At 62.6% G+C, this 27,339-nt stretch overlaps 2 long non-coding RNA genes across 2 annotated transcripts; both read right to left on the reverse strand.

Moving 5' to 3' along the window:
- Positions 1-1,740: 1,740 nt before the first annotated feature.
- Positions 1,741-17,697, reverse strand: LOC142476733 (uncharacterized). The gene is made up of 3 exons (XR_012791942.1): positions 17,501-17,697; positions 7,861-7,925; positions 1,741-1,803 (listed from the first exon to the last, which is right to left on the reverse strand). It is a non-coding gene; the product is annotated as an uncharacterized LOC142476733 (long non-coding RNA).
- LOC142476732 (uncharacterized) lies at positions 13,414-17,491 on the reverse strand. Its single transcript, XR_012791941.1, has 3 exons — positions 17,045-17,491; positions 15,450-15,515; positions 13,414-13,473 (listed from the first exon to the last, which is right to left on the reverse strand). It is a non-coding gene; the product is annotated as an uncharacterized LOC142476732 (long non-coding RNA).
- Positions 17,698-27,339: the final 9,642 nt, after the last annotated feature.

Consider the following 27,339-nt stretch of genomic DNA (forward strand, 5'->3'; position numbering starts at 1 on the left):
TGTGCCTCTCTCCCCCCTCCCCTCACTGTGCCTCTCTCCCCCCTCCCCTCACTGTGCCTCTCTCCCCCCTCCCCTCACTGTGCCTCTCTCCCCCCTCCCCTCACTGTGCCTCTCTCCCCTCCTTCCCCTCACTGTGCCTCTCTCCCCCACTCCCCTCACTGTGCCTCTCTCCCCTCCCCTCACTGTGCCCCTCTCCCCTCACTTTGCCTCTCTCCCCCCTCCCCTCACTGTGCCTCTCTCCCCCCCCCCTCACTGTGCCTCCTCCCCCCTCCCCTCACTGTGCCTCTCTCCCCTCTCCCCTCACTGTGCCTCTCTCCCCCACTCCCCTTACTGTGCCTCTCTCCCCTCCCCTCACTGTGCCTCTCTCCCCCACTCCCCTCACTGTGCCTCTCTCCCCCCTCCCCTCACTGTGCCTCTCTCCCCCCTCCCCTCACTGTGCCTCTCTCCCCCCTCCCCTCACTGTGCCTCTCTCCCCCTCCTTTCACTGTGTCTCTCTCCCCTCTCCCCTCAATGTGCCTCTCCCCCCCTCACTGTGCCTCTCTCCCCCCCCTCCCCTCACTGTACCTCTCTCCCCTCCTCCCCTCACTGTGCCTCTGTACCCCCCTCCCCTCACTGTGCCTCGCTCCCCCTCCCCTCACTGTGCCTCTCCCCCACTCCCCTCACTGTGCCTCTCCCCCCTCCCCTCACTGTGCCTCTCTCCCCCCTCCCCTCACTGTGCCTCTCTCCCCCCTCCCCTCACTGTGCCTCTCTCCCCCCTCCCCTCACTGTGCCTCTCTCCCCTCCCCTCACTGTGCCCCTCTCCCCTCACTTTGCCTCTCTCCCCCCTCCCCTCACTGTGCCTCTCTCCCCCCCCCTCACTGTGCCTCCTCCCCCCTCCCCTCACTGTGCCTCTCTCCCCTCTCCCCTCACTGTGCCTCTCTCCCCCACTCCCCTTACTGTGCCTCTCTCCCCTCCCCTCACTGTGCCTCTCTCCCCCACTCCCCTCACTGTGCCTCTCTCCCCCCTCCCCTCACTGTGCCTCTCTCCCCCCTCCCCTCACTGTGCCTCTCTCCCCCCTCCCCTCACTGTGCCTCTCTCCCCCTCCTTTCACTGTGTCTCTCTCCCCTCTCCCCTCAATGTGCCTCTCCCCCCCTCACTGTGCCCCTCTCCCCTCACTGTGCCTCTCCCCCTCCCCTCACCTCACTGTGCCTCTCTCCCCTTCCCCTCACTGTGCCTCTCTCCCTTCCCCTCACTGTGCCTCTCCCCCCTCCCCTCATTGTGCCTCTCCCCCCTCCCCTCATTGTGCCTCTCCCCCCTCCCCTCACTGTGCCTCTCTCCCCTCCCCTCACTGTGCTTCTCTCCCTTCTCCTCACTGTGCCTCTCTCCCCTCCCCTCACTGTGCCTCTCTGCGGCCCTCCCCTCACTGTGCCTCTCTCCCCCTCCCCTCACTGTGCCTCTCTCCCCCCCCCTCACTGTGCCTCTCTCCCCCCCCTCACTGTGCCTCTCTCCCCCCTTCCCTCACTGTGCCTCTATCCCCTCCTCCCCTCACTGTGCCTCTATCCCCTCCTCCCCTCACTGTGCCTCTCTCCCCCTTCCCTACATACAGTTGCTTGCTTGCTGGATAGCGCAGTTGTGGGGATAATAATGCCGCAGCCGTGGGTTTGATCCCCACACCGGCCATTCTGCAGCTTTCTTTGCATTTGTTCTGTGTTTTATAAAAGGTTATGAGGATGTAAAAGTTTAAATTGATAAACATACCATGAATCGCTCCCTAGGGTCGTCTCAATCAGCGCTGCTCCCTTCCCCCGTTACCACACGAGAACGCTGGGAAATTAAGGGATCTATCTCAGTATAGTGAAATATTAGGAACATTTTGTATGGAGCAGAATAATTAGCACAATTTTTCAAATATTTAATCTACATTCTTAGGCCGCGCATATAGTACTGGCGACGTCGGCCGAAAACAGAAGCATTGCCGCCGCGTGCGCTTATATTGCGCGCTACGGCGACAAAGCGACGTCGCCGTTGCGGAAACTGGTAGCCGGCAAAATTAGATTTTTTAAGGGTCGTCACGTCACTTGAACAAATGAAATTGCCGGAATCCCGCACTGCCGCCGCCCGGCGAAACATAACTTTTGCCGGTGGCGACGGCGTCGTCACCCATCGTGTCGCCATCGACGGCACTATAGGCACAGCCTTAATTTTTTTCTCTCCCTTACTGTGCCTCTCTCTCCCCCTCACTGTGCCTCTCTCCCCATCACTGTGCCTCTCTCTCCCCATCACTGTGCCTCTCTCTCCCCATCACTGTGCCTCTCTCTCCCCATCACTGTGTCTCTCTCTTCAAATCACTGTGCCTCTCCCGCTCCCCTCACTGTGCCTCTCCCCCCTCCCCTCACTGTGCCTCTCCCCCGTCCCCTCGCTGTGCCTCTCCCATGTCCCTCTCCTCCCTCACCTCACTGTGCCTCTTTTTCCCCCTCCCCTCACTGCGCACCTCTTCCCCCTCCCCCCACTGCGCCTCTCTCCCCCTCCCCTCACTGCCTCTATACCCCCTTCCCCCACTCCCCTCACTGTGCCTCTCCCCCCTCCCCTTGCTGCGCCTCTCTCCCCCCTCCCCTCACTGTGCCTCTATCCCCCCCCTTCACTGTGCCTCTCTCCTCCCTCCCCTCACTGTGCCTCTCTCCTCCCTCCCCTCACTGTGCCTCTCACCCCCTCCCCTCACTGTGCCTCTCCCTGTCCCCTCACTGTGCCTCTCTCCTCCCTCCCCTCACTGTGCCTCTCCTCCTTCCCTCACTGTGCCTCTCTCCTCCTTCCCTCAATGTGCCTCTCTCCCCCCCTCCCCTCACTGTGCCTCTCTCCTCCCTTCCCTCACTGAGCCTCTCTCTCCTCCATCCCTCACTGTGCCTCTCCGCCCTCCCCTCACTGTGCCTCTCCCCCCTTTCCTCACTCTTCCCTCCTTTCACTGTGTCTCTCTCCCCCTCACTGTGCCTCTCTCCCCTCACTGTGCCTCGCTCCCTTCAATATGCCTCGCTCCCCTCTCCCTGTGCCTCTCCCCTCCCCGTGCCTCTCCCCCTCCCCTCACTGTGCCTCTTTCCCCTCCCCTCCCCTCACTGTGCCTCTCTCCCCCTCCTCATTGTGCATTCCTCCACCCTCCCCTCACTGTGCCTCTCTCTCCCCATTCCCTCACTGTGCCTCTCCCCCCTCCCCTCACTGTGTCTCTCTCCCCTCCCCTCACTGTGCCTCTCCCCCTCCCCTCACTGTGCTTCTCTCCCTTCTCCTCACTGTGCCTCTCTCCCCTCTCCCCTCACTGTGCCTCTCTCCGGCCCTCCCCTCACTGTGCCTCTCTCCCCCCTCCCCTCACTGTGCTTCTCTCCCTTCTCCTCACTGTGCCTCTCTCCGCCCCTCCTCTCACTGTGCCTCTCTCCCCCCTCCCTTCACTGTGCCCCTCTCCCCTCCTCCCCTCACTGTGCCTCTGTCCCCATCCCCTCCTGTGCCTCTGTCCCCCCGTCCCCTCACTGTGCCTCGCTCCCCCCTCCCCTCACTGTGCCTCTCTCCCCCACTCCCCTCACTGTGCCTCTCTCCCCCCTCCCCTCACTGTGCCTCTCTCCCCCCTTCCCTCACTGTGCCTCTCCCACCTCCCCTCACTGTGCCTCTCCCACCTCCCCTCACTGTGCCTCTCTCCCCTCCTTCCCCACACTGTGCCTCTCCCAAACTCCCCTCACTGTGCCTCTCTCCCCCCCCTCACTCTGCCTCTCTCCCCCCCCTCACTGTGCCTCTCTCCCCCCTCCCCTCACTGTGCCTCTCCCCCCCTCACTGTGCCTCCTCCCCCCTCCCCTCACTGTGCCTCTCCCCTCTCCCCTCACTGTGCCTCTCTCCCCTCCCCTCACTGTGCCCCGCTCCCCTCACTTTGCCTCTCTCCCCCCCTCACTGTGCCTCTCTCCCCCCTCCCCTCACTGTGCCTCACTCCCCCCTCACTGTGCCTCCTCCCCCCTCCCCTCACTGTGCCTCTCTCCCCTTCCCTCACTGTGCCTCTCTCCCCTCACAGTGCCTCTCCCCCCTCCCCTCACTGTGCCTCTCTCCCCTCCTCCCCTCACTGTGCCTCTGTCCCCCCCTCCCCTCACTGTGCCTCGCTCCCCCCTCCCCTCACTGTGCCTCTCTCCCCCACTCCCCTCACTGTACCTCTCTCCCCCTCCCCTCACTGTGCCTCTTTTTCCCCCTCCCCTCACTGCGCACCTCTTCCCCTCCCCCCACTGCGCCTCTCTCCCCCTCCTCCCACTGCGCCTCCCTCCCCCTCCTCTCACTGCCTCTATACCCCCTTCCCCCAGTCCCCTCACTGTGCCTCTCCCCCCTCCCCTCGCTGCGCCTCTCTCCCCCCTCCCCTCACTGTGCCTCTATCCCCCCCCTCACTGTGCCTCTCTCCCCCCTCCCCTCACTGTGCCTCTCACCCCCTCCCCTCACTGTGCCTCTCCCTGTCCCCTCACTGTGCCTCTCCCTGTCCCCTCACTGTGCTTCTCCCCCCCTCACTGTGCCTCTCTCCTCCCTCCCCTCACTGTGCCTCTCCTCCTTCCCTCACTGTGCCTCTCTCTCCTCCTTCCCTCAATGTGCCTCTCTCCCCCCCTCCCCTCACTGTGCCTCTCTCCTCCCTTCCCTCACTCTTCCCTCCTTTCACTGAGCTTCTCCCCCCCCTCACTGTGCCTCTCTCCTCCCTCCCCTCACTGTGCCTCTCCTCCTTCCCTCACTGTGCCTCTCTCCTCCTTCCCTCAATGTGCCTCTCTCCCCCTTCCCTCACTGTGCCTCTATCCCCCCTCACTGTGCCTCTATCCCCCCCTCACTGTGCCTCTCTCCTCCCTTCCCTCACTGTGCCTCTCTCCTCCCTCCCCTCACTGTGCCTCTCACCCCCCTCCCCTCACTGTGCCTCTCCCTGTCCCCTCACTGTGCTCTCCCCCCTCACTGTGCCTCTCTCCTACCTCCCCTCACTGTGCCTCTCCTCCTTCCCTCACTGTGCCTCTCTCTCCTCCTTCCCTCAATGTGCCTCTCTCCTCCCTTCCCTCACTGAGCCTCTCTCTCCTCCATCCCCCACTGTGCCTCTCTCCCCCTCCCCTCACTGTGCCTCTCCACCCTTTCCTCACTCTTCCCTCCTTTCTCTGTGCCTCTCTCCCCCTCACTGTGCCTCTCTCCCCTCTACCCTCACTGTGCCTCGCTCCCCTCAATATGCCTCGCTTCCCTCTCCCTGTGCCTCTCCCCTCCCCTCCCCGTGCCTCTCCCCCTCCCCTCACTGTGCCTCTTTCCCCTCCCCTCCCCTCACTGTGCCTCTCTCCCCCTCCTCATTGTGCATTCCTCCCCCCTCCCCTCACTGTGCCTCTCTCCCCATTCCCTCACTGTGCCTCTCCCCCCTTTCCTCACTCTCCCCCTCCCCTCACTGTGCCTCTCCCCCTCCCCTCACTTTGCCTCTCTCCCCTCCCCTCACTGTGCCTCTCTCCCCTCCCCTCACTGTGCCTCTGTCCCCTTCCCCTCACTGTGCCTCTCCCTCCTCCCCTCACTGTGCCTCTCCCCCCTCCCCTCACTGTGCCTCTCTCCCCTCACTGTGCCTCTCCCCCCTCCCCTCACTGTGCCTCTCCCCCCTCCCCTCACTGTGCTTCTCTCCCTTCTCCTCACTGTGCCTCTCCCCCTCCCTCACTGTGCCTCTCCCCCCCTCACTGTGCCTCTCCCCCCCTCACTGTGCCTCTCTTTCCCCCCTCTGCTCACTGTGCCTCTCTCCCCTCCTCCCCTCACGGTGCCTCTGTACCCCCCTCCCCTCACTGTGCCTCGCTCCCCCCTCCCGTCACTGTGCCTCTCTCCCCTCCTCCCTCACTGTGCCTCTGTACCCCCCTCCCTTCACTGTGCCTCACTCCCCCCTCCCCTCACTGTGCCTCTCCCCCACTCCCCTCACTGTGCCTCTCTCCCCCCTCCTCTCACTGTGCCTCTCTCCCCCCTCCCCTCACTGTGTCTCTCTCCCCCCTCCCCTCACTGTGCCTCTCTCCCCCCTCCCCTCACTGTGCCTCTCTCCCCCCTCCCCTCACTGTGCCTCTCTCCCCTCCTTCCCCTCACTGTGCCTCTCTCCCCCACTCCCCTCACTGTGCCTCTCTCCCCCACTCCCCTCACTGTGCCTCTCTCCCCTCCCCTCACTGTGCCTCTCTCCCCTCCCCTCACTGTGCCCCTCTCCCCTCACTTTGCCTCTCTCCCCCCTCCCCTCACTTTGCCTCTCTCCCCCTCCCCTCACTGTGCCTCTCTCCCCCCCCCTCACTGTGCCTCCTCCCTCCTCCCCTCACTGTGCCTCTCTCCCCTCTCCCCTCACTGTGCCTCTCTCCCCCACTCCCCTCACTGTGCCTCTCTCCCCCCTCCCCTCGCTGTGCCTCTCTCCCCCCTCCCCTCACTGTGCCTCTCTCCCCCCTCCCCTCACTGTGCCTCTCTCCCCCTCCCCTCAGTGTCTCTCTCCCCTCTCCCCTCACTGTGCCTCTCCCCCCCCTCACTGTGCCTCTCTCCCCTCACTGTGCCTCTCCCCCTCCCCTCCCCTCACTGTGCCTCTCTCCCCCCCCCTCCCCCACTGTACCTCTCTCCCCTCCTCCCCTCACTGTGCCTCTGTACCCCCCTCCCCTCACTGTGCCTCGCTCCCCCTCCCCTCACTGTGCCTCTCTCCCCCACTCCCCTCACTGTGCCTCTCTCCCCCCTCCCCTCACTGTGCCTCTCTCCCCCCTCCCCTCACTGTGCCTCTCTCCCCCCTCCACTCACTGTGCCTCTCTCCCCTCCTTCCCCTCACTGTGCCTCTCTCCCCTCCTTCCCCTCACTGTGCCTCTCTCCCCTCCTTCCCCTCACTGTGCCTCTCTCCCCTCCTTCCCCTCACTGTGCCTCTCTCCCCTCCCCTCACTGTGCCCCTCTCCCCTCACTTTGCCTCTCTCCCCCCTCCCCTCACTGTGCCTCTCCCCCCCCCTCACTGTGCCTCCTCCCCCTTCCCCTCACTGTGCCTCTCTCCCCTCACTGTGCCTCTCTCCCCCACTCCCCTCACTGTGCCTCTCTCCCCTCCCCTCACTGTGCCTCTCTCCCCCACTCCCCTCACTGTGCCTCTCCCCCCTCCCCTCACTGTGCCTCTCTCCCCCCTCCCCTCACTGTGCCTCTCTCCCCCCTCCCCTCACTGTGCCTCTCTCCCCCTCCCCTCACTGTGTCTCTCTCCCCTCTCCCCTCACTGTGCCTCTCCCCCCCCTCACTGTGCCTCTCTCCCCCCTCCCCTCACTGTGCCCCTCTCCCCTCACTGTGCTCTCCCCCTCCCCTCACCTCACTGTGCCTCTCTCCCCTTCCCCTCACTGTGCCTCTCTCCCTTCCCCTCACTGTGCCTCTCCCCCCTCCCCTCATTGTGCCTCTCCCCCCTCCCCTCATTGTGCCTCTCCCCCCTCCCCTCACTGTGCCTCTCTCCCCTCACTGTGCCTCTCCCCCCTCCCCTCACTGTGTTTCTCTCCCTTCTCCTCACTGTGCCTCTCTCCCCTCCCCTCACTGTGCCTCTCTGCGGCCCTCCCCTCACTGTGCCTCTCTCCCCCTCCCCTCACTGTGCCTCTCTCTCCCCCCCCTCACTGTGCCTCTCTCCCCCCCTCACTGTGCCTCTCTCCCCCCCCTCACTGTGCCTCTATCCCCTCCTCCCCTCACTGTGCCTCTATCCCCTCCTCCCCTCACTGTGCCTCTCTCCCCCCTTCCCTACATACAGTTGCTTGCTTGCTGGATAGCGCAGTTGTGGGGATAATAATGCCGCGGCCGTGGGTTTGATCCCCACACCGGCCATTCTGCAGCTTTCTTTGCATTTGTTCTGTGTTTTATAAAAGGTTATGAGGATGTAAAAGTTTAAATTGATAAACATACCATGAATCGCTCCCTAGGTCGTCTCAATCAGCGCTGCTCCCTTCCCCCGTTACCACACGAGAACGCTGGGAAATTAAGGGATCTATCTCAGTATAGTGAAATATTAGGAACATTTTGTATGGAGCAGAATAATTAGCACAATTTTTCAAATATTTAATCTACATTCTTAGGCCGCGCATATAGTAACTGGCGACGTCGGCCGAAAACAGAAGCATTGCCGCCGCGTGCGCTTATATTGCGCGCTACGGCGACAAAGCGACGTCGCCGTTGCGGAAACTGGTAGCCGGCAAAATTAGATTTTTCAAGGGTCGTCACGTCACTTGAACAAATGAAATTGCCGGAATCCCGCACTGCCGCCGCCCGGCGAAACATAACTTTTGCCGGTGGCGACGGCGTCGTCACCCATCGTGTCGCCATCGACGGCACTATAGGCACAGCCTTAATTTTTTTCTCTCCCTTACTGTGCCTCTCTCTCCCCCTCACTGTGCCTCTCTCCCCCATCACTGTGCCTCTCTCTCCCCATCACTGTGCCTCTCTCTCCCCATCACTGTGCCTCTCTCTCCCCATCACTGTGCCTCTCTCTCCCCATCACTGTGTCTCTCTCTTCCCATCACTGTGCCTCTCCCGCTCCCCTCACTGTGCCTCTCCCCCGTCCCCTCGCTGTGCCTCTCCCATGTCCCTCTCCTCCCTCACCTCACTGTGCCTCTTTTCCCCCTCCCCTCACTGCGCACCTCTTCCCCCTCCCCCCACTGCGCCTCTCTCCCCCTCCCCTCACTGCCTCTATACCCCCTTCCCCCACTCCCCTCACTGTGCCTCTCCCCCCTCCCCTTGCTGCGCCTCTCTCCCCCCTCCCCTCACTGTGCCTCTATCCCCCCCCTTCACTGTGCCTCTCTCCTCCCTCCCCTCACTGTGCCTCTCTCCTCCCTCCCCTCACTGTGTCTCTCACCCCCTCCCCTCACTGTGCCTCTCCCTGTCCCCTCACTGTGCCTCTCTCCTCCCTCCCCTCACTGTGCCTCTCCTCCTTCCCTCACTGTGCCTCTCTCCTCCTTCCCTCAATGTGCCTCTCTCCCCCCCTCCCCTCACTGTGCCTCTCTCCTCCCTTCCCTCACTGAGCCTCTCTCTCCTCCATCCCTCACTGTGCCTCTCCGCCCTCCCCTCACTGTGCCTCTCCCCCTTTCCTCACTCTTCCCTCCTTTCACTGTGTCTCTCTCCCCCCCTCACTGTGCCTCGCTCCCCTCAATATGCCTCGCTCCCCTCTCCCTGTGCCTCTCCACTCCCCGTGCCTCTCCCCCTCCCCTCACTGTGCCTCTTTCCCCTCCCCTCCCCTCACTGTGCCTCTCTCTCCCCATTCCCTCACTGTGCCTCCCCCCCCTTTCCTCACTCTCCCCCTCCCCTCACTGTGCCTCTCTCCCTCCCCTCACTGTGCCTCTCTCCCCTCCCCTACCCTCACTGTGCCTCTCTCCCATTCCCCTCACTGTGCCTCTCCCCCCTCCCCTCACTGTGCTTCTCTCCCTTCTCCTCACTGTGCCTCTCTCACCTCCCTCACTGTGCCTCTCTCCGCCCCTCCCCTCACTGTGCCTCTCTCCCCCCCCTCACTGTGCCTCTCTCACCCCCTCCCCTCACTGTGCCTCTCTCCCCTCCTCCCCTCACTGTGCCTCTGTCCCCCCCTCCCCTCACTGTGCATCGCTCCCCCCTCCCTCACTGTGCCTCTCTCCCCCACTCCCCTCACTGTGCCTCTCTCCCCCACTCCCCTCACTGTGCCTCTCTCCCCCCTCCCCTCACTGTGCCTCTCTCCCCCTCCCCTCACTGTGCCTCTCTCCCCCTCCCCTCACTGTGCCTCTCTCCCCTCCCCTCACTGTGCCTCTCTCCCCTCCTGCCCCTCACTGTGCCTCTCTCCCCCACTCCCCTCACTGTGCCTCTCTCCCCCACTCCCCTCACTGTGCCTCTCTCCCCCACTCCCCTCACTGTGCCTCTCTCCCCCACTCCCCTCACTGTGCCTCTCTCCCCCACTCCCCTCACTGTGCCCTCTCCCCTCACTTTGCCTCTCTCCCCTCCCCTCACTGTGCCTCTCTCCCCCACTCCCCTCACTGTGCCTCTCTCCCCTCCCCTCACTGTGCCTCTCTCCTCCACTCCCCTCACTGTGCCTCTCTCCCCCCTCCCCTCACTGTGCCTCTCTCCCCCCTCCCCTCACTGTGCCTCTCTCACCTCACTGTGCCTCTCCCCCTCCCCTTCCCCTCACTGTGCCTCTCTCCCTTCCCCTCACTGTGCCTCTCCCCCTCCCCTCACTGTGCCTCTCCCCCCTCCCCTCACTGTGCCTCACCCCCCTCCCCTCACTGTGCTTCTCTCCCCTCACTGTGCCTCTCCCCCCTCACTGTGCTTCTCTCCCTTCTCCTCACTGTGCCTCTCTCCCCTCTCCCCTCACTGTGCCTCTCTCCGGCCCTCCCCTCACTGTGCCTCTCTCCCCCCCTCACTGTGCCTCTCTCCCCCCCCCTCACTGTGCCTCTCTCCCCTCCTCCCCTCACTGTGCCTCTATCCCTCCTCCCCTCACTGTGCCTCTCTCCCCCTTCCCTACATACAGTTGCTTGCTTGCTGGATAGCGCAGTTGTGGGGATAATAATGCCGCAGCCGTGGGTTTGATCCCCACACCGGCCATTCTGCAGCTTTCTTTGCATTTGTTCTGTGTTTTATAAAAGGTTATGAGGATGTAAAAGTTTAAATTGATAAACATACCATGAATCGCTCCCTAGAGTCGTCTCAATCAGCGCTGCTCCCTTCCCCCGTTACCACACGAGAACGCTGGGAAATTAAGGGATCTATCTCAGTATAGTGAAATATTAGGAACATTTTGTATGGAGCAGAATAATTAGCACAATTTTTCAAATATTTAATCTACATTCTTAGGCCGCGCATATAGTACTGGCGACGTCGGCCGAAAACAGAAGCATTGCCGCCGCGTGCGCTTATATTGCGCGCTACGGCGACAAAGCGACGTCGCCGTTGCGGAAACTGGTAGCCGGCAAAATTAGATTTTTTAAGGGTCGTCACGTCACTTGAACAAATGAAATTGCCGAATCCCGCACTGCCGCCGCCCGGCGAAACATAACTTTTGCCGGTGGCGACGGCGTCGTCACCCATCGTGTCGCCATCGACGGCACTATAGGCACAGCCTTAATTTTTTTCTCTCCCTTACTGTGCCTCTCTCTCCCCCTCACTGTGCCTCTCTCCCCATCACTGTGCCTCTCTCTCCCCATCACTGTGCCTCTCTCTCCCCATCACTGTGCCTCTCTCTCCCCATCACTGTGCCTCTCTCTCCCCATCACTGTGTCTCTCTCTTCCCATCACTGTGCCTCTCCCGCTCCCCTCACTGTGCCTCTCCCCCCTCCCCTCACTGTGCCTCTCCCCCGTCCCCTCGCTGTGCCTCTCCCATGTCCCCTCTCCTCCCTCACCTCACTGTGCCTCTTTTTCCCCCTCCCCTCACTGCGCACCTCTTCCCCCTCCCCCCACTGCGCCTCTCTCCCCCTCCCCTCACTGCCTCTATACCCCCTTCCCCCACTCCCCTCACTGTGCCTCTCCCCCCTCCCCTTGCTGCGCCTCTCTCCCCCCTCCCCTCACTGTGCCTCTATCCCCCCCCTTCACTGTGCCTCTCTCCTCCCTCCCCTCACTGTGCCTCTCTCCTCCCTCCCCTCACTGTGCCTCTCACCCCCTCCCCTCACTGTGCCTCTCCCTGTCCCCTCACTGTGCCTCTCTCCTCCCTTCCCTCACTGTGCCTCTCTCCTCCTTCCCTCAATGTGCCTCTCTCCCCCCCTCCCCTCACTGTGCCTCTCTCCTCCTTCCCTCACTGAGCCTCTCTCTCCTCCATCCCTCACTGTGCCTCTCCGCCCTCCCCTCACTGTGCCTCTCCCCCCTTTCCTCACTCTTCCCTCCTTTCACTGTGTCTCTCTCCCCCTCACTGTGCCTCTCTCCCCTCACTGTGCCTCGCTCCCCTCAATATGCCTCGCTCCCCTCTCCCTGTGCCTCTCCCCTCCCCGTGCCTCTCCCCTCCCCTCACTGTGCCTCTTTCCCCTCCCCTCCCCTCACTGTGCCTCTCTCCCCCTCCTCATTGTGCATTCCTCCACCCTCCCCTCACTGTGCCTCTCTCTCCCCATTCCCTCACTGTGCCTCTCCCCCCTTTCCTCACTCTCCCCCTCCCCTCACTGTGCCTCTCTCCCTCCCCTCACTGTGCCTCTCTCCCCTCCCCTACCCTCACTGTGCCTCTCTCCCCTTCCCCTCACTGTGCCTCTCCCCCCTCCCCTCACTGTGCTTCTCTCCCTTCTCCTCACTGTGCCTCTCCCACCTCCCTCACTGTGCCTCTCTCCGCCCCTCCCCTCACTGTGCCTCTCTCCCCCCCCTCACTGTGCCTCTCTCACCCCCTCCCCTCACTGTGCCTCTCCCCTCCTCCCATCACTGTACCTCTGTCCCCCCCTCCCCTCACTGTGCATCGCTCCCCCCTCCCCTCACTGTGCCTCTCTCCCCCACTCCCCTCACTGTGCCTCTCTCCCCCACTCCCCTCACTGTGCCTCTCCCCCCTCCCCTCACTGTGCCTCTCTCCCCCCTCCCCTCACTGTGCCTCTCTCCCCTCCTGCCCCTCACTGTGCCTCTCTCCCCCACTCCCCTCACTGTGCCTCTCTCCCCCACTCCCCTCACTGTGCCTCTCTCCCCCACTCCCCTCACTGTGCCTCTCTCCCCTCCCCTCACTGTGCCCCTCTCCCCTCACTTTGCCTCTCTCCCCCCCCTCACTGTGCCTCTCTCCCCCTCCCCTCACTGTGCCTCTCTCCCCCACTCCCCTCACTGTGCCTCTCTCCCCTCCCCTCACTGTGCCTCTCTCCCCCACTCCCCTCACTGTGCCTCTCTCCCCTCCCCTCACTGTGCCTCTCTCCTCCACTCCCCTCACTGTGCCTCTCTCCTCCACTCCCCTCACTGTGCCTCTCTCCCCCCTCCCCTCACTGTGCCTCTCTCCCCCCTCCCCTCACTGTGCCTCTCTCACCTCACTGTGCCTCTCCCCCTCCCCTTCCCCTCACTGTGCCTCTCTCCCTTCCCCTCACTGTGCCTCTCCCCCTCCCCTCACTGTGCCTCTCCCCCCTCCCCTCACTGTGCCTCTCCCCCCTCCCCTCACTGTGCTTCTCTCCCCTCACTGTGCCTCTCCCCCCTCACTGTGCTTCTCTCCCTTCTCCTCACTGTGCCTCTCTCCCCTCTCCCCTCACTGTGCCTCTCTCCGGCCCTCCCCTCACTGTGCCTCTCTCCCCCCCTCACTGTGCCTCTCTCCCCCCCCTCACTGTGCCTCTCTCCCCCCCTCCCCTCACTGTGCCTCTATCCCCTCCTCCCCTCACTGTGCCTCTCTCCCCCTTCCCTACATACAGTTGCTTGCTTGCTGGATAGCGCAGTTGTGGGGATAATAATGCCGCGGCCGTGGGTTTGATCCCACACCGGCCATTCTGCAGCTTTCTTTGCATTTGTTCTGTGTTTTATAAAAGGTTATGAGGATGTAAAAGTTTAAATTGATAAACATACCATGAATCGCTCCCTAGGGTCGTCTCAATCAGCGCTGCTCCCTTCCCCCGTTACCACACGAGAACGCTGGGAAATTAAGGGATCTATCTCAGTATAGTGAAATATTAGGAACATTTTGTATAGAGCAGAATAATTAGCACAATTTTTCAAATATTTAATCTACATTCTTAGGCCGCGCATATAGTACTGGCGACGTCGCCCGAAAACAGAAGCATTGCCGCCGCCGCGTGCGCTTATAGTGCGCGCTACGGCGACAAAGCGACGTCGCCGGTTCGGAAACTGGTAGCCGGCAAAATTAGATTTTTCAAGGGCCGTCATGTCACTTGAACAAATCAAATTGCCGGAATCCCGCACTGCCGCCGCCCGGCGAAACATAACTTTTGCCGGTGGCGACGGCGTCGTCACCCGTCGTGTCGCCATCGACGGCACTATAGGCACAGCCTTAATTTTTTTCTCTCCCTTACTGTGCCTCTCTCTCCCCCTCACTGTGCCTCTCTCCCCATCACTGTGCCTCTCTCTCCCCATCACTGTGCCTCTCTCTCCACATCACTGTGCCTCTCTCTCCCCATCACTGTGCCTAACTCTCCCCATCACTGTGCCTCTACCGCTCCCCTCACTGTGCCTCTCCCCCCTGCCCTCACTGTGCCTCTCCCCCGTCCCCTCGCTGTGCCTCTCCCATGTCCCTCTCCTCCCTCCCCTCACTGTGCCTCTTTTTCCTCCTCCCCTCACTGCGCACCACTTCCCCTCCCCCACTGCGCCTCTCACCCCCTCCTCCCACAGCACCTCTCTCCCCCTCCCCTCACTGCCTCTATACCCACTTCCCCCAGTCCCCTCACTGTGCCTCTCCCCCCTCCCCTCGCTGCGCCTCTCTCCCCCCTCCCCTCACTGTGCCTCTATCCCCCCCTCACTGTGCCTCTATCCCCCCCTCACTGTGCCTCTCTCCTCCCTTCCCTCACTGTGCCTCTCTCCTCCCTCCCCTCACTGTGCCTCTCTCCTCCCTCCCCTCACTGTGCCTCTCACCCCCCTCCCCTCACTGTGCCTCTCCCTGTCCCCTCACTGTGCCTCTCCCTGTCCCCTCACTGTGCTTCCCCCCTCACTGTGCCTCTCTCCTCCCTCCCCTCACTGTGCCTCTCCTCCTTCCCTCACTGTGCCTCTCTCCTCCTTTCCTCAATGTGCCTCTCTCCCCCCCTCCCCTCACTGTGCCTCTCTCCTCCCTTCCCTCACTGAGCCTCTCTCCTCCATCCCTCACTGTGCCTCTCTCCCCCTCCCCTCACTGTGCCTCTCCCCCCTTTCCTCACTCTTCCCTCCTTTCACTGTGCTTCTCCCCCCCTCACTGTGCCTCTCTCCTCCCTCCCCTCACTGTGCCTCTCATCCTTCCCTCACTGTGCCTCTCTCTCTTCCTTCCCACAATGTGCCTCTCTCCCCCCCTCCCCTCATTGTGCCTCACTACTCCCTTCCCTCACTGTGCCTCTCTCCCCCTCCCCTCACTGTGCCTCTCCCCCCTTTCCTCACTCTCCCCTCCTTTCACTGTGCCTCTCTCCCCCTCACTGTGCCTCTCTCCCCTCTCCCCTCACTGTGACTCGCTCCCCTCTCGCTGTGCCTCTCCCCTTCCCCGTGGCTCTCCCCCTCCCCTCACTGTGCCCCTCTGCCCCCCTCACTGTGCCTCTCTCCCCCCTCCCCTCACTGTGCCTCTCACCCCCGCCCCTCACTGTGCCTCTCTCCCCCCCTCACTGTGCCTCTATCCCCCCCTCACTGTGCCACTCTCCCCCCCTCCCCTCACTGTGCCTCTCTCCCCCCTCCCCTTACTGTGCCTCTATCCCCTCCTCCCCTCACTGTGCCTCTATCCCCTCCTCCCCTCACTGTGCCTCTCTCCCCCTTCCCTACATACAGTTGCTTGCTTGCTGGATAGCGCAGTTGTGGGGATAATAATGCCGCGGCCGTGGGTTTGATCCCCACACCGGCCATTCTGCAGCTTTCTTTGCATTTGTTCTGTGTTTTATAAAAGGTTATGAGGATGTAAAAGTTTAAATTGATAAACATACCATGAATCGCTCCCTAGGGTCGTCTCAATCAGCGCTGCTCCCTTCCCCCGTTACCACACGAGAACGCTGGGAAATTAAGGGATCTATCTCAGTATAGTGAAATATTAGGAACATTTTGTATGGAGCAGAATAATTAGCACAATTTTTCAAATATTTAATAAACTGACTGGGAGGGAGGGAGGGAGAGAGGTGACTGGGAGGGAGAGGTGACTGAGAGGGAGGGAGGGAGGGAGGGACAGGTGACTGGGAGGGAGGGAGAGAGGTGACTGGGATGGAGGGAGGGAGGGAGAGAGGTGACTGGGAGGGAGGGAGAGAGGTGACTGGGAGGGAGAGAGGTGACTGGGAAGGAGAGATAGAGGTGACTGGGAGGGAGGAGAGATAGAGGTGACTGGGAGGGAGGGAGGTGACTGGGAGGGAGAGAGGTGACTGGGAGGGAGAGAGGTGACTGGGAGGGAGAGAGGTGACTGGGAGGGAGAGAGGTGACTGGGAGGGAGGGAGGTGACTGGGAGGGAGGGAGGTGACTGGGAGGAAGGGAGGTGACTGGGAGGGAGAGAGGTGACTGGGAGGGAGAGAGGTGACTGGGAGGGAGGGAGAGAGGTAGGGAGAGAGGTGACTGGGAGGGAGGGAGAGAGGTAGGGAGAGAGGTGACTGGGAGGGAGGAAGAGATAGAGGTGACTGGGAGGGAGGGAGGTGAAAGGGAGGGAGGCAGGTAGGGAGGTGACAGGGAGGGGGGAGGTGACAGGGAGGGAGGGAGAGAGGTGACAGGGGGGGAGGGAGAGAGGGAGAGAGGCGACAGGGAGGGAGAGATAGAAGTGACTGGGAGGGAGGGAGAGATAGAGGTGACAGGGAGGGAGGGAGAGATAGAGGTGACAGGGAGGGAGGGAGAGAGGTGACTGGGAGGGAGGGAGAGAGGTGACTGGGAGGGAGGGAGAGAGGTGACTGGGAGGGAGGGAGAGATAGAGGTGACTGGGAGGGAGAGATACTGTAGAGGTGACTGGGAGGGAGGGAGAGATAGAGGTGACAGGGAGGGAGGTGAAAGGGGGGAGGCAGGTAGGGAGGGAGGGAGCTTACGGAGGGAGGGGGTGCGAGAGGTGACAGGGAGGGAGGGAGAGAGGTGACAGGGAGGGAGATGACAGGGAGGGAGGTGACAGGGAGGGAGGGAGAGGTGACAGGGAGGGAGAGAGAGAGAGAGGGAGGCGACAGGGAGAGAGGTGACAGGGAGGGAGGGAGAGGTGACAGGGAGGGAGGTGACAGGGAGGGAGGGAGGGAGAAGTGACAGGGAGGTGGAGAGAGAGGGAGAGGTGACAGGTATGGAGAGGATGACAGGGAGGGGGAGAGAGAGAGACACACACACACACACACACACACCCAGACAGAGACACACCCAGACAGAGACACACACCCAGAAAATTATATAAATAATTTATTGACATTAATTAAAATTAAATAAAAAATGAAGACATTAATTGGACATTCCTCATTGTCATTCCTGACCTTGGGGCTTGTTTATATAATATAAAAATGTGCTAAATAAATAGCAGGGGAAAGCAGAAATATGGTTGTGCATTATTATAAATATATATGTTGCTACTTACACTTACAGTACTTATTGTACAGACTGTGTCACACGTGCAGCGGCAGCTTTGCCTCTGAGCAGCTCCAGACTGTCTGACACACCTTCTCCTGTGCTCCTCGTGGCAGTCACTGTCACAGGTCAGTGATATCACTGCCATCCCATGGATCACTGCGGCCCCTCCCACCCGGCATCTGTCCAATCCCCTGCCGTCTTGCTGAGCTGCTCCTATCCTCCTCAAATGGCCACCAATCTCCTGCACCGTTACTCCCTGGTAGTGTAGTGTGGTGTGCTCTGCTCATACTCTGCCCCCCGGCTCTCGGCATTCTCACCCAATCCCGTGCATTTTAGCATTCTACTATGAAGGAGTATGCCGGGGCGGGGCTTTGTAGAATTCCGGCCGGCACGCAGGGGATTGGTTGAAGGATGTCTAAAGCCCAACCCCCCCGCATTCTATTCTACAAGTGAAAAAACTCACCAGCTGAGTCCCGCACCCTCCTCGCGCAGCTCCGCCGCCGCAGACTAGCGCACCGCCGCCCGCTCCACATCACATCTAAGTACCGGGACAAAGGCCAAAACCCGGGACATTTCCGGGACAGGCAGGCTACCGGGACAGTAATATACTAGCTTGTATACCCAGCGTTGCCCGGGCGTGGAAGGGCAGGGGGTATGGAGTGGAAGGGCGGGGGGGCGGGGGGGGGGGGGCAGGGGGCAAAGGGAAGGGGAGGGTGGGGAGGGGCGTGGAAGGGCGGAGGGTGGGGAGGGGCGTGGAAGGATGGGGAGGGCAAAGGGCGGGGGGGGCAAAGGGCAGGGAGGGGCTGGGGGGTCAAAGGGCAGGGAGGGGCGGGGGGGCAAGGGGCAGGGGGGGACAAAGGGCAGGGAGGGGCGGGGGGGGACAAAGGGCAGGGAGGGGCGGGGGGGGGACAAAGGGCAGGGAGGGGCGGGGGGGGACAAAGGGCAGGGAGGGGCGGGGGGGGACAAAGGGCAGGGAATGGCGGGGGGGGACAAAGGGCAGGGAGGGGCGGGGGGGGCGGACAAAGGGCAGGGAGGGGCGGGGGGGGGCGGACAAAGGGCAGGGAGGGGCGGGGGGGGGCGGACAAAGGGCAGGGGTGGGTGGGGGGGGCAGGGGGAGGGAGGGCAGGGGGCAAAGGGCATTGGGAGGGAGGGCAGGGGGCAAAGGGCATTGGGAGGGAGGGCAGAGGGCATGGGCAGGGGCAAAGGGCATTGGGAGGGAGGGCAGTGGGCAAAGGTCATTGGAGGGAGGGCAGGGGGCAAAGGGCATTGGGAGGGAGGGCAGGGGGCAAAGGGAAGGGGGAGGGAGGGCAGGGGGGGGGCAAAGGGCAGGGGGAGTCAGGGACGCGTTAAATAACCCATTCCCCTGCGTGTACTCACCTCCTCCTCCACCTCCCGCTCCTCCGCGGCGAGGCTGAGACGCTCCGGTGAGGAGGTGCTGCGCCTCCCGCGGGGAGAGGTGGAGAGAGCCGGAGGAGAGGCGGAAGACAGCCGGAGGTGCGCCCACGGGGACGGGTAGCGGGCCTGTGTGAGGGGAGAGCCGCGTGCTCTTTGTGTGGGGGGGGGGAGAGCGCCGGGTGAGGGGAGAGCCGCGTGCTCTGTGTCTGGGGGGGGGGGAGAGCGCCGGGTGAGGGAGAGCCGCGTGCTCTGTGGGGGGGGGGGGGGTGAGGGAGAGCGCCGGGTGAGGGGAGAGCCGCGTGCTCTGTGTGTGGGGGGGGGGGGTGAGGGAGATCGCCGGGTGAGGGGAGAGCCGCGTGCTCTGTGTGTGGGGGGGGGGGAGGAGAGCACTGGGTGAGGGGAGAGCCGCGTGCTCTGTGTGTGGGGGGGGGGTGAGGGAGAGCGCCGGGTGAGGGAGAGCCGCGTGCTCTGTGTGTGTGGTGGGGGGGGTGAGGGAGAGCGCCGGGTGAGGGGAAAGCCGCGTGCTCTGTGTTTGTGTGTGGGGGGGGGGGGGTGAGGGAGAGCGCCGGGTGAGGGGAGAGCCGCGTGTCTGTGTGTGTGTGTGGGGGGGGGGGGGGGGGGAGAGTGCCTGGTGAGGGGAGGAGCCACGTGCTCTGTGTGGGGGGGGTGAGGGAGAGCGCCGGGTGAGGTAGAGCCGCGTGCTCTGTGTGTGTGGGGGGGGTGAGGGAGAGCGCCGGGTGAGGGGAGAGCCGCGTGCTCTGTGTGTGTGGGGGGGTGAGGGAGAGCGCCGTGTGAGGGGAGAGCCGCGTGCTCTGTGTGTGGTTGGGGGGAGAGTGCCTGGTGAAGGGAGAGCCACGTGCTCTGTGTGGGGGGGGGGTGAGGGAGAGCGCCGGGTGAGGGTAGAGCCGCGTGCTCTGTGTGTGTGGGGGGGTGAGTGAGAGCGCCGGGTGAGGGGGAGAGCCGCATGCTCTGTGTGTGGGGGGGGGGGGAGCGCCGGGTGAGGGGAGAGCCGCGTGCTCTGTGTGTGGGGGGGAGGGGTGAGGGAGAGCGCGGGTGAGGGGAGAGCCACGTGCTCTGTGTGGGGGGGGGGGGGTGAGGGAGAGCACCGGGTGAGGGGAGAGCCGCGTGCTCTGTGTGTGGGGGGGGGGAGAGTCATGTGCTCTGTGTGTGGGGGGGGGGGGTGAGGGAGAGCGCCGGGTGAGGGGAGAGCCGCGTGCTCTGTGTGGGGGGGGGGGGGTGAGGGAGAGCGCCGGGTGAGGGGAGAGCCGCATGCTCTGTGTGTGTGTGGGGGGGGGGGGTGAGGGAGAGCGCCGGGTGAGGAGAGAGCCTTGCGTGCTCTGTGTGTGTGGGGGGGGGGAGAGCGCCGTGTGAGGGAGAGCCGCATGCTCTGTGTGTGTTGGGGGGGGGGAGAGCGCCGGGTGAGGGGAGAGCCGCGTGCTCTGTGTGTGGGGGGGGGGGTGAGGGAGAGCGCCGGGTGAGGGGAGAGCCGCGTGCTCTGTGTGTGGGGGGGGGGAGAGCGTCAGGTGAGGGGAGAGCCGCGTGCTCTGTGTGTGGGGGGTGGGGGGGTGAGGGAGAGCGCCGGGTGAGGGGAGAGCCGCGTGCTCTGTGTGTGTGGGGGGGGGGGGGTGAGGGAGAGCGCCGGGTGAGGGGGAGAGCCGCGTGCTCTGTGTGTGTGGTGTGTGGGGGTGAGGGAGAGCGCCGGGTGAGGGGAGAGCCGCGTGCTCTGTGTGTGGTGTGTGTGGGGGGGTGAGGGAGAGCGCCGGGTGAGGGGAGAGCCGCGTGCTCTGTGTGTGTGGGGGGGGGTGAGGGAAAGCGCGGGTGAGGGGAGAGCCGCGTGCTCTGTGTGTGGGGGGGGGAGAGCGCTGGGTGAGGGGAGTGCCGCGTGCTCTGTGTGTGGGGGTGGGGGGGTGAGGAGAGCGCCGGGTGAGGGGAGAGCGCGTGCTCTGTGTTTGTGTGTGGGGGGGGGGTGAGGGAGAGCGCCGGGTGAGGGGAGAGCCGCGTGTCTGTGTGTGTGTGGGGGGGGGGGGAGAGTGCCTGGTGAGGGGAGAGCCACGTGCTCTCTGTGGGGGGGGGTGAGGGAGAGCGCCGGGTGAGGGGAGAGCCGCGTGCTCTGTGTGTGTGGGGGGGGGGGGTGAGGGAGAGCGCCGTGTGAGGGGAGAGCCGCGTGCTCTGTGTGTGTGTGTGTGTGTGTGGGGGGGGTGAGGGAGAGCGCCGGGTGAGGGGAGAGCCGCGTGCTCTGTGTGTGTGGGGGGGGGGGTGAGGGAAAGCGCCGGGTGAGGGGAGAGCCGCGTGCTCTGTGTGTGTGGGGGGGGGGTGAGGGAAAGCGCCGGGTGAGGGGAGAGGCCGCGTGCTCTGTGTGTGGGGGGGGAGAGCGCTGGGTGAGGGGAGAGCCGCGTGCTCTGTGTGTGGGGGGTGGGGGGGTGAGGGAGAGCGCCGGGTAAGGGAGAGCCGCGTGCTCTGTGTGTGGGGGGGGGGGGGTGAGGGAGAGCGCCGGGTGAGGGGAGAGCCGCGTGCTCTGTGTTGTGTGTGGGGGGGGGGTGAGGGAGAGCGCCGGGTGAGGGGAGAGCCGCGTGTCTGTGTGTGTGTGGGGGGGGGGGGGGAGAGTGCCTGGTGAGGGGAGAGCCACGTGCTCTGTGTGGGGGGGGGTGAGGGAGAGCGCCGGGTGAGGGTAGAGCCGCGTGCTCTGTGTGTGTGGGGGGGTGAGGGAGAGCGCCGGGTGAGGGGAGAGCCGCGTGCTCTGTGTGTGTGGGGGGGTGAGGGAGAGCGCCGTGTGAGGGGAGAGCCGCGTGCTCTGTGTGTGGGGGGGGGGGGAGAGTGCCTGGTGAAGGGAGAGCCACGTGCTCTGTGTGGGGGGGGGGGTGAGGGAGAGCGCCGGGTGAGGGTAGAGCCGCGTGCTCTGTGTGTGTGGGGGGGTGAGGGAGAGCGCCGGGTGAGGGGAGAGCCGCATGCTCTGTGTGTGGGGGGGGGAGAGCGCCGGGTGAGGGGAGAGCCGCGTGCTCTGTGTGTGGGGGGGAGGGGTGAGGGAGAGCGCCGGGTGAGGGGAGAGCCGCGTGCTCTGTGTGTGTGGGGGGGGGTGGTGAGGGAAAGCGCCGGGTGAGGGGAGAGCCGCGTGCTCTGTGTGTGGGGGGGGGGAGAGCGCTGGGTGAGGGGAGAGCGCGTGCTCTGTGTGTGGGGGGTGGGGGGGTGAGGAGAGCGCCGGGTAAGGGGAGAGCCGCGTGCTCTGTGTGTGGGGGGGGGGGGGGGTGAGGGAGAGCGCCGGGTGAGGGGAGAGCCGCGTGCTCTGTGTTTGTGTGTGGGGGGGGGGTGAGGGAGAGCGCCGGGTGAGGGGAGAGCCGCGTGTCTGTGTGTGTGTGGGGGGGGGGGGGAGAGTGCCTGGTGAGGGGAGAGCCACGTGCTCTGTGTGGGGGGGGGTGAGGGAGAGCGCCGGGTGAGGGTAGAGCCGCGTGCTCTGTGTGTGTGGGGGGGGTGAGGGAGAGCGCCGGGTGAGGGGAGAGCCGCGTGCTCTGTGTGTGTGGGGGGGTGAGGGGAGAGCGCCGTGTGAGGGGGAGAGCCGCGTGCTCTGTGTGTGGGGGGGGGGGAGAGTGCCTGGTGAAGGGAGAGCCACGTGCTCTGTGTGGGGGGGGGGTGAGGGAGAGCGCCGGGTGAGGGGAGAGCCGCATGCTCGTGTGTGGGGGGGGGGAGAGCGCCGGGGTGAGGGGAGAGCCGCGTGCTCTGTGTGTGGGGGGGAGGGGTGAGGGAGAGCGCCGGGTGAGGGGAGAGCCACGTGCTCTGTGGGGGGGGGGGTGAGGGAGAGCACAGGGTGAGGGGAGAGCCGCGTGCTCTGTGTGTGGGGGGGGGGAGAGTCATGTGCTCTGTGTGTGGGGGGGGGTGAGGGAGAGCGCCGGGTGAGGGGAGAGCCGCGTGCTATGTGTGTGGGGGGGGGTGAGGGAGAGCGCCGGGTGAGGGGAGAGCCGCGTGCTCTGTGTGTGTGTGGGGGGGGGGGGGTGAGGGAGAGCGCCGGGTGAGGAGAGAGCCGCGTGCTCTGTGTGTGTGGGGGGGGAGAGCGCTTTGTGAGGGGAGAGCCGCATGCTCTGTGTGTGTTGGGGGGGGGGGGGAGCGCCGGGTGAGGGGAGAGCCGCGTGCTCTGTGTGTGGGGGGGGGGGTGAGGGAGAGCGCCGGGTGAGGGGAGAGCCGCGTGCTCTGTGGTGGGGGGGGGGAGAGCGCCGGGTGAGGGGAGAGCCGCGTGCTCTGTGTGTGGGGGGTGGGGGGGTGAGGGAGAGCGCCGGGTGAGGGGAGAGCCGCGTGCTCTGTGTGTGTGGGGGGGTGAGGGAGAGCGCCGTGTGAGGGGAGAGCCGCGTGCTCTGTGTGTGGGGGGGGGGGGAGAGTGCCTGGTGAAGGGAGAGCCACGTGCTCTGTGTGGGGGGGGGGGGTGAGGGAGAGCGCCGGGTGAGGGTAGAGCCGCGTGCTCTGTGTGTGTGGGGGGGTTGAGGGGAGAGCGCCGGGTGAGGGGAGAGCCGCATGCTCTGTGTGTGGGGGGGGGAGAGCGCCGGATGAGGGGAGAGGGGAGAGCCGCGTGCTCTGTGTGTGGGGGGGAGGGTGAGGGAGAGCGCCGGGTAGGGGGAGAGCCACGTGCTCTGTGTGGGGGGGGGGTGAGGGAGAGCACCGGGTGAGGGAGAGCCGCGTGCTCTGTGTGTGGGGGGGGGAGAGTCATGTGCTCTGTGTGTGGGGGGGGGTGAGGGAGAGCGCGGGTGAGGGGAGAGCCGCGTGCTATGTGTGTGGGGGGGGGGGTGAGGGAGAGCGCCGGGGTGAGGGGAGAGCCGCGTGCTCTGTGTGGTGTGGGGGGGGGGGGTGAGGGAGAGCGCCGGGTGAGGAGAGAGCCGCGGTGCTCTGTGTGTGTGGGGGGGGAGAGCGCCGTGTGAGGGGAGAGCCACGTGCTCTGTGTGGGGGGGGGGGTGAGGGAGAGCACCGGGTGAGGGGAGAGCCGCGTGCTCTGTGTGTGGGGGGGGGGAGAGTCATGTGCTCTGTGTGTGGGGGGGGGTGAGGGAGAGCGCCGGGTGAGGGGAGAGCCGCATGCTCTGTGTGTGGGGGGGGGAGAGCGCCGGGTGAGGGGAGAGCCGCGTGCTCTGTGTGTGGGGGGGAGGGGTGAGGGAGAGCGCCGGGTAAGGGGAGAGCCACGTGCTCTGTGTGGGGGGGGGGGTGAGGGAGAGCACCGGGTGAGGGGAGAGCCGCGTGCTCTGTGTGTGGGGGGGGGAGAGTCATGTGCTCTGTGTGTGGGGGGGGGGTGAGGGAGAGCGCCGGGTGAGGGGAGAGCCGCGTGCTATGTGTGTGGGGGGGGGGGTGAGGGAGAGCGCCGGGTGAGGGGAGAGCTGCGTGCTCTGTGTGTGGGGGGGGGGGGGGTGAGGGAGAGCGCCGGGTGAGGGGAGAGCCGCGTGCTCTGTGTGTGGGGGGGGGAGAGCGCCGGGTGAGGGGAGAGCCGCGTGCTCTGTGTGTGGGGGGTGGGGGGGTGAGGGAGAGCGCCGAGTGAGGGGAGAGCCGCGTGCTCTGTGTGTGTGGGGGGGGGGGGTGAGGGAGAGCGCCGGGTGAGGGGAGAGCCGCGTGCTCTGTGTGTGTGGGGGGGGGGTGAGGGAAAGCGCCGGGTGAGGGGAGAGCCGCGTGCTCTGTGTGTGGGGGGTGGGTGAGGGAGAGCGCCTGGTGAGGGGAGACCCGCGTGCTCTGTGTGGGGGGGGGGTGAGGGAGAGCGCCGGGTGAGGGGAGAGCCGCGTGCTCTGTGTGTGTGTGGGGGGGGGGGAGGGGGGGAGGGAGAGCGCCGGGTGAGGGAGTGGCCTATGGGTGCTGAGAGCCGTGACTGTAGCGGCGCCGGGGGGGAGAGGGGGGAGTAAAAAGTGCGGGAAACCGGGAGAACTGGGGAGAGGAAGAGGTGCGCGGGGTCACGATGAGCGCTGTGTGTGTGTGTGTGTCTGTGTGTGTGTGTGTGTGTGTGTGTGTGTGTGTGTTTTGGCCCGTCACTCCGCCTCAGGCCAATGAGAAGTGCGGGGGCAGGCGGCCCAAGTGACCAATGAGATTTCCCCTAGGGACACAGGCCATGCAGACAAACATACAGTGCTTTCACAAATATATAGTAGATATAACACACACATACATACATACATATAGATACACACACACACACACACACACACACACACACACACACTAATATACATATATACATACACATATATATATATATACACACACACACACACACACACACACACACACACACACACACACACACACACACACACACACACACACACACACACACACACACACACACACACACACACACACACACATAAAACCATAATACTGAGTTAAGTTATGGTGAGTAAAAAAAGTGACAAAAACCCTCCACAGGAAAGCAAATATAACTGTATGCTCATCTGCATGTCTTAGGCAGGTCTGCAACCCCGCCTTTCCCCATCATCACCCAGCATACAGCACTTCCACTGCAGCAAGGGATTCTGGGAAATGACATGCAAATGAGCACACAGTGTCACTTTTTGCCTCAATAACCATTTTTAACATGGTTCCCTATAGGCTTAAGCTTGCTGCATGGTCACAGCTTTGAGCACAGCCAGGGTTAAGGTGCATACCCAGAAAACCACCCACAGACAGCTTTTTCGACCTTGATGGGCCTCTCTTGCATTCCCAGTAAAGCCAACCCCACACTGATGAGACCCATCAAGGTCGAAACAGCTGTCTGTGGGTGGTTTTCTGGGTATGCACCTTAACCCTGGCTGTGCTCAAAGCTGTGACCATGCAGCAAGCTTAAGCCTATAGGGAACCATGTTAAAAATGGTTATTGAGGCAAAAAGTGACACTGTGTGCTCATTTGCATGTCATTTCCCAGAATCCCTTGCTGCAGTGGAAGTGCTGTATGCTGGGTGATGATGGGGAAAGGCGGGGTTGCAGACCTGCCTAAGACATGCAGATGAGCATACAGTTATATTTGCATATATATATATATATATATATATACATACACACGCTAATTATATATATTGTGACAGAGTCACTGACTCAGTAGGCTGTGACAGTGAATGGAGAGATGCTGCAGCCAGTTCACAGAGTGTTAATCTCCTCAGACAGAAAGAAGCACACCTGCAGCCTAATTAAACAGGGGCTGAACTATCAGTGAAACAAGTGCTTTAAAAAGCAGGAAGTTGCTCACACAAGGTGAGCTTGTTTTTCCACAGGAAGGTGGAGAGAACTCTCCCGGCTTGGAAGCCGTAGCAGCTGCTGCTGCCCTGGTCCCCAGTCCTGCGAGAAGCTTTGCTGCTGGGACCAGCTGGGACCCCAACCCAGGATAAAGATAAACATTGCTGCGCGGCTAGACACAGCCTGCTCCCCGGAACCGTGTTCCTGTTTGCTGTTTGGAGCTGAAACAGATAAGACTTTATTCTTATTATGCTTATTGGTTATCGTTTGTGTAGCATGTTTTGGGCATGACCAGATTAGCTGGCTGTCCTGTTAGTAAGGGCTCAAGAAGTGAGTTAGTTTCCCTAAAGGGAACAGGCTTTAATTTGCAAGAAAGTAGTTTCTTAAAGGGACAGTGCACCCGTACTTATTTTGGTTGTGGCTAATAAACCACTAGTGTTTAAAGTTTCCCATCATGTCAAGCGTCTTACTGACCCCGCCGCGAGGCCGTCCTGCCACAGGTGGTGTCAGAAGTGGGATGCTACGCCTCTGGGGGTCAGTAGATGAAGATGTGTTGAGACACTGAACTCAAGCAGAAAAAAAAAATGATTTTTTGCTGAAGCGTGGAATTTGCAGCTTGCAAGTGCTGTGAGGTAAAGTTTGCCCTGTCTGGTAAAAAGAAAGTGAAAATGGATTTTTGCAAAGAAGTTGCCCTAAGAAGAACCCAGAAGGTTCAAGTATTGTAAAGCAAGTACAACTTATGTGTGTTGTGCAAAGTCTGCCTCGTCGAGTGTGAAAAAAACAAAAAAAAAACGGGGTTTTAAAATGGCTGCTGTCAAGTGTCAGTTTTGCAATGTACTTAATCATACAAAACAGTGTCCCTTCAGGCCATATGATGATTATGATGACGACGCATATGTGGCCCCGAGAAGAGAGACGTACCCGCATATGAAAGCTGCAAAAGTGTCCAGTGTGTGTGTGCCCAGTACCACTGATGTCTCTGGAACTAATAAAACAAAGAGAAAGAAGAAAAATAAAAATATTTGTCAAGTCACAGAGGAAGTGACTGAACCACTTGAGCCTGCGATATTAGGACAACAGGCGCCAGCAAGCCACCGAGATGTGCTGCAGACCGGAGTGATGGGCAGAATTGTCACAGGAACGGTGGCAAAGGAAAAGGAGGAGCAAAGGGAAGCTGAATCCTTGATCCAGGGAAAAGAGGCCTTAATTTCTGCACTCCAAACTGCCCAGCGTGATTATGATGTCTTGCAGAAACAATTGAATAGGGAGCGAGAAGCTAATGCAGAGGTACAGAGATGTATACTCCCAGCTATACAAGAGTATGCGGCTTTAAAGAAAACAGAGCAGCTCTTGCGGAGTGAGTTGGAGGAGCTGACGACAAGCTTGAATAAAGCCAACACCGCAATTGCTAACATGGAATCAGAGAGAACAAGTCCTGACTGGAGACTGTGCTATCAGATGTCCCAGAGAGATGTGCAAAACTTCATCAAAGACTTAGAAGTTTCTCACCAAGAAGCTAGCGCGCTCAAAACAGAGCTGGGTACTTTGAAGAAAGCCAATGAGACGGTCCTAAGGGATATAGAGACTGTGAAAATGGAGAATATAAACCTGAAAGAAGAGGTTTTAAACCTGACCGGTCAGGTCAGTGATGGGACTGAGAAGCTTCACCAAGCGCAGAAAGTGAAGGCGCAATTGGCGCAAGAAAAATTAGAGGTGCAGGAAGCA

The sequence above is a fragment of the Ascaphus truei genome, unplaced genomic scaffold (genome assembly GCF_040206685.1).
Source record: "Ascaphus truei isolate aAscTru1 unplaced genomic scaffold, aAscTru1.hap1 HAP1_SCAFFOLD_167, whole genome shotgun sequence".
NCBI lineage: Eukaryota > Metazoa > Chordata > Amphibia > Anura > Ascaphidae > Ascaphus > Ascaphus truei.